Source organism: Hyperoodon ampullatus (genome assembly GCF_949752795.1).
Source record: "Hyperoodon ampullatus genome assembly, chromosome: 4".
Lineage (NCBI taxonomy): Eukaryota > Metazoa > Chordata > Mammalia > Artiodactyla > Ziphiidae > Hyperoodon > Hyperoodon ampullatus.
Window position 1 is genome coordinate 95,818,243 of NC_136917.1, and position 6,904 is coordinate 95,825,146.

Consider the following 6,904-nt stretch of genomic DNA (forward strand, 5'->3'; position numbering starts at 1 on the left):
GTTAGCAACCAGTTAATATTGGCTAGCACTTCATATGTTCCAAGGACTATCCTAAGTATATTATACATATTATCTCATTTAAAACTTATAACACTAAACATAGGGTCCCACTTTACAGATGAAAAACAGATTCATATTCCTTAAGGGTAATAACCCTAATCAGAGAGCTAGCAAATGTCTGAGCTGATATTTGAATCCAGGTCTGTTTGATCATAAAGCTCACGCCATAGGCACTCCACCTGTAGTTAGTTGTGGGGTTTTGTTTGTTTGTTTTTTATCTGGTGTAGCACTTACTATGCTTTTAGAGGTTGAAGAAATAAGGAAATTTTGTAATTTTCTTTCTGAAACCTGAACAATAAAACTTTTACTGCTGCTGAGTATGTAAGAAGTGTCTCACAAAGTGCAACTCAGATTTCCTTTTGATTGTCACTGTAAGGAATTTGAGGAATTTCTTAGGGGAGGCAGAAACATTGTTCTTCTCGAAAATTGGTGCTATAAATTCAGCAAGTTGAGTGAACACATTTAAGAACAAGGGATGTGGCAGTACAGGCATTTAAATCACTTCAACTTCAAAATGCTTTGGGCTCTCTAACTCCTCTTGATCATTAAGCCAGCAGTAAGTGGATGTCTAAATTAGAACATTTTGAGAAATATTTTCCAGAAAGTGTGTAAGAAATACTGCTTCTTTGAATTGAATAAGTTTTCTCCAGTCATTTATTTGAAGGCAGATAAGCCACTGCTCCAAGGAGATAGCTTATTGTCATTAATGTATTGAATCCTTTACCACGTTTTAGAAAATAATTGGATGTGGTAAAACTTGAGGGGCAGAGAGATAGGGTTGGAGAGATGTTACTCAGAGATACAGAACCTCCAATGTCCTTCAGATGAACACATTTGTCCTAATATTTCTCCCATGTGGGAGAGTACTGTGAACTAGCATTAATGCATTTTAAAAATTTGGAAGGGAAGAAAGAGCTGATCTCCCAACTGTCCTCTCACCTACATTTCTACCAAAGTATGTACCATTCAGCATAGAAAGGCTATGCATATGCAATACTTCATGTCTGTAAAATATGTGTAAGGAAAGAGCTAGCAGAGTGCATTACATCTATCCTATAGTCCACCTCTTATCTCCATCTCCAGCAAAAGTTTATTGCAGGTGAATTTGCAGATAAAAGGAAGTACTTCTCTTAGTACTTTCTTCAGATATTGAAATTTTAGATCTGTTACCAAAGATTCACAGAAATTTTTTTTTTTTTTTTTTTTTTTGCGGTACGCGGGCCTCTCACTGTTGTGGCCTCTCCCGTTGCGGAGCACAGGCTCCGGACGCACAGGCTCAGCGGCCATGGCTCACGGGCCTAGCTGCTCCGCGGCATGTGGGATCCTCCCAGACCGGGGCACGAACCCGTGTCCCCTGCATCGGCAGGCGGACTCTCAACCACTGCGCCACCACGGAAGCCCCACAGAAATTTAGAATTGGAAATGATTCTAGAAATCATCTAGTCAAACTCTCTTTTTTTTTTTTCATGTGGAGAAAGTAAACCCAAAGAGGTCAAATAATTTGCCTAAGGTAACAACAGAATTGGTTAAATAAGGCAAGAGCTGGGACTAGAAATAAAGCTTCTTTATCCCCCCAGGGCCATTTTGGAGCAGGTGACTGACTGGATATCTTGGGAAATTATACTTAAATCTTCAGAGTAACAGTGTACATTTTAGCTAAATCTTGCTTTATGAAATAAACAATATTCTGTGAGATGAAAGACTTTAAAACCTCTTTATGTCATGGGAATAACCCAGTTCTGGAAAATATTTTTCTCCATTTTAAAGTGAAAACATTAATGACACATATAAAAAATATTTAGAAAGAACTAAAGAAGTGATAGTTTTTTGAGTGGTGATGCATATCAAGCTGTTCTATAAAAAATGGTCAGAACTGGACATTGTAGGCATTTTAAAGTATTCTTCTTTCACCAGGAAAATTCTTTTTTTTTTTTTTTTTTACAGTCTAGGTCTTTTATTTTCTTTACACCCATCATGCCATGAATTCATAGGGAATGGGTTCTAACAGGTCACACTCCTTTCCATTGGTTCTCACAAAGTGTGCTTCTTCGGGTGGAACAGGCTGGTGCTTCAGTTAAACCCAAGTACTTTTCTCTTTGGCTTCCTTCTTCTTCTGATCATTTTCCTTCACACTTTTCAGGAGCTATCTCAGCTCTTAGAGTACTTAATATGCTGGATATGCACATTAACTCTCTTGGCAAGAATCTTGCCCTTAACTTGTTTGTTTACAATGATGCCAACAGCACGCTGGGTAACACTATGGAGGCTTCCAGTTTTGCATGGTAACATTTGTGGGGCATTCCCTTTTGAAGTGTCCATTCCCTTGACATCTACAATATCACCTTGCTTGTAGATGCGCATGTATGTGGCCAAAGGAACAACTCCATGTTTTCTAAAAGGCCTAGAGAACATAGCAGGTGCCCCTTCTCTTTCCCTTTGTGTTGGTCATTTGGGCAAATTACTGGAAGATAGTGGTTCTGGCAGAAAGGCCACCAGGAAAATCTTTAAGGAAGTCCTATAATTTAACATTTCTGAACAATACTGGATTGTTCATCTGAAAATCCCTGTGGTATTTTGATTTTTTAAACCTCTAGCTAGATTCAGAATTCTGAAAGTACACTAAATGTCATATCATCTAATTTAAAAATCTATAAGAAAAAATATCAGGACACTCAACACTAAAAAGAGGTGTTGAATAAAATGTTGCAGATAAAGTTACACCAAGAAGCAAATGTCAATTTAAGGTCCATTATTCCCATCGCCATCTTCAGCATTAGTCTTTGAATTTAATAGGAAGAATTTTTCTTAAGAAAAACATGATTTGCCATGGAATATAAAAATATCAACTTATGCATACATATAAATCTTGCCCTAAAGACATTGAACAGACCAAGTAATTATTTCAAATTACTAAATCATTCATATTGGTAGGAGATGCATAAGGGACATAGCAAAATAGCACCAAACCTGAAGGTTAAATCTTCTAAGACATGAAGTCAAGAGGAATTAAAATATAGTGCATAAATATGATCATGTCAAAAGCATAAAGGAGATAGTCTGTAGGGACTCCCTCTGGTAAATATGGGACAATTTGACATCAAAATAATAATACTGCTAATGAATTATTATGCATTGAAAAATTTCATAATCCATAGTATTAAACCAGAGAGAAAGAGAAAAATTTGAGAGAGAAAAAAGATAAAAGCTAATTTGGCAAACTATTAACAATTAATAAATCTAATTAAGAGATACACAAAGATTCATTGTACTTCTCTTTTAACTGTGCGGTAATTTTGAAAATTTTCAAAATGAAATGATGTCTCCCTCCCTCCCCCCAACAATATATATATAGCAGGAGGGGGAAAGTAAAGGATAAGATCAGACATCTTTTGGTAGAGAACTAAAACTCAAATAAAGTGACCTAGGTAGAAGCTCATAGTAGTAATAGGATTAAGTGATTAGGTTATGGTCATAACTGGGAGGCTTAAACCCAATCAATTTTATGGACATTAACTTTTTTCTTTTTAAAGAATATATAAACAAGAATGGAGTAGTCTGCTTGTTATGTGTGAAAGGGGAATTTGAAGAGCTTAATTTGACTGGTGCTAGGTTTCTAGAGGACAGAGGAGTCTGATAAGCATAGACTTTGTATTAATTTGGCAGTTAAGCCACCATAATGGAAATGGATATTTCAGGTACCAGCTATGGTGGTACAGTCATTAAAATTATCTAATTCCCTGCTCCTGACGACCCCTCTGTAGATTTTTGTGGGGGGAGGGAGAAGAGGAACCACGTTGACTAATCAATAATGCTCTGTGCCTTTGGCAGGTATATTTCTATTGACATTGTTCTTGATACATCAGCTCCCTCTAGCTTACATTATGTAGAGACAAAACTTAAGACCATAAAACTTCAGTTCTTGTCTAATTTAAGTTAAAGGAATTTTCAGAAAATGGTTCATTATTCTTTCATTTAGATTTAGTGAGTATACAAGTTTAAATATGTCTAGGCAGTTAGGAAAAATTATATTTCTGAGTTTTTAGGTGTGTCAACATGGGAAACAGAACCTGAGGCATGATAGAAATGGAGACGTTTTCTTCACATAGTGTCTTCATTGTACTGCCGAATATTTCTGAAATGACCTTGAAGTTTAGCAATAATATCAGTAAGAAATGGATATTGGAGGGTAATAAATACTTTCAGGAAAGGCAAAAGAACTTTGGTGCACCTTCCTATAGAAGATAATATAGAATCTCAGTCAAGAGAGAATATCTCAACAAAATGATTTTTCCAACTCTCATCTGTGATGCTTTAGAGGATCTTTAATTCCCACAGAAATAAGTGAGTTGAAATTAATTCATTCAACAAAGATTTGTTCAATTTATATTACATGTGAGGCTTCACTCTGGGAATTCAGCAGTGGTCCCTGCTCTCTTAGAGGTTTTGTTACATTGTCTATAATTTATTTTAAAATTCTTCAAGATGGAGAGCAAGGCAGTTTTCTTTCACAGGGCCCCTTATCTCTCAAACCATGCTCTATGTCATGTGTTTCACTGGCCTAAGTAGTGTATCAAATTATTTCAGTTTTCAGCCCAATACCAGAAGAGAAACTAGTGGGATCCTATAATGACAAATCCAGGTATTGTCAAATCTAATTCAGTCTTACAAATAATGAAAATTTTCAAGAGATGATTTCCTGTCTGATGTGCTAGATCTTTGGTTTTTATCATTTAACAAATATTGGCCATATAACTTGTTTCAGAAGCCACCTACAAGACAGTTCCATGATCTGTTTAGATACCCAAGGAGAGTGTTAGTGATGGCGGAATGGGAAGTAAGAGGATATCAGCGTTGGATATGTGTGGGAACCCATTCAGCACCAAATAAATGTTATAAATGAAATAATCGGAACACAGCAGAAATCATGGAACATCATGGGAATACCCTGGCAGGAAATGAATCAAGTAATCTCTACAAGCAAATATAATGAATAGAGTAACAGCAGTGATTACTACATCTTTGGACACTAAGGGAACTTTACATAACCACAAGAAACAAATAGGAAATGCAATACACCACAATAATTGTTCCCAGAAAGCCATTTTGGCACAAGCACAATGGGATTTATTTTTTTTAATTAATAGACTATGCATTAGAAAGCAGCCATGTTGTGCAGGGTCAATTAGAGTCCTGGAGACAGATATCTGCTCAGTAAATTACCTCCAAATTTTAGAGGCAAAGAAATGAGTTAACATTTCTTCCACCTTTCCAGAAGGATATGTCATCTAGAATAATAAAAATAGCCTTAGCTGAAAGAGAGAGAGTCTACTTGACAGAAGAAAGTCAGCTAAGAACTGTGAAATAAATGATAGAATTACAACTATATGTGCTTTGCAAGCCCTAATGAGATTATTGAATCAGCCAAGACTTATCAATTGGTGCTAAAAGGATTGGGCAAATGGTTGTTGGTAACCTGGACATTCACCAGTTCCAGCCAAAAATAAAAATTTGATCACAAGCTGAGAAACATACCTTTGCAATGGAAGAATCAGACTTTCAAACCCTTCAATCCTATGGCCAAATTTTATTACCACTGGTGGGACTACCAGACATTTGTGACTCCCAGTGTGATGCAACATGACCTATGATTCTAACTTTGGCAAAAACACGTAACTTAAATTTTATAAAGCCTTTAGTTTTTTTGTTTGTTTGTTTTGTTTTGTTGCGGTACGTGGGCCTCTCACTGTTGTGGCCTCTCCCATTGTGGAGCACAGGCTCTGGACGCACAGGCTCAGTGGCCATGGCTCACGGGCCTAGCCGCTCCACGGCATGTGGGATCTTCCCGGACCGGGGCACAAACCCGTGTCTCCTGCATCAGCAGGCGGACTCTCAACCACTGCGCCACCAGGGAAGCCCAAAAGCCTTTAATTTTGACTCCTAGATTACAGGGATTACTGGAGGTGAAGGAAGAGGTGAAACACCAGCATACGAAAGGGATCAAACAAAATAAGACATTCTAAAAGACAACTGGGAGAACTTCAGTAAGTCAGAATGTCATTGCAAAATAGTACTATGGAAGAACAAAAGAGACTCAAGGGATTTAATAAGATGCTTTTGGATTGAATCTTGATTCAAATAGACCACTTATAAGCAGACAATATGTATGAACTGAGTATTAAGTTACATTAATAAATCATTAATTTTGTTAGGTGTGATAATGTCAATTTTGGCTATGTTTTTATTTTTAAAAAACCATATTGAATGTTAGGATGGAATGTTCTATTTAATATTTAACTTAAAGCACATCACCATAGGCAGTGTGATATATATGTACACATTAGCTTTAATCTACAAACTAAAAGCAGAATACGTATACCAGGGATAGTTAGCATTTGGATGACTACTCAAAAGCCCTTCAAAAGTACCTGCTTCTAGCTTCAACTATCTTTATCTCTAGCCACCAAAGTATTTATTAATTGACATAATGGATGTTAGCAATTATCTTGTATTAGTGAGATAATTGGTGTTCAATGTGCACGGACTGGCTAGAAATATTTTGCAGGCACACTGGTCCTGAATTCTGTTGCTATAATATTATTCCATCTGCCTTGAGTAAACCTTCCACACAAGTTGCTTGTCACAGACCCAAAAAGGCAACTGGACTTCACTGAGAATACTGAGAGGTGGGATGACTGTGTTGGTGTTTACATGCTAATAAATGCTTGCGGACTTTCAAAATTCAGTCTGAAGCTTGCTTGATTTCTCACATTGTAATGTATCACCCCATACCTAGGTTGAGGAAAAAGAGACCCATGGTCTTCACCTCCATCTAACAAGTAGAAGT

At 36.8% G+C, this 6,904-nt stretch overlaps 1 pseudogene across 1 annotated transcript; it reads right to left on the bottom strand.

The window, feature by feature from the left end:
- Positions 1-1,136: 1,136 nt before the first annotated feature.
- Positions 1,137-2,509, bottom strand: LOC307052888 (large ribosomal subunit protein eL21-like; annotated as a pseudogene). The gene has a single exon. The product of its transcript is annotated as a large ribosomal subunit protein eL21-like (transcript).
- Between the last annotated feature and the right edge of the window lie 4,395 nt (positions 2,510-6,904).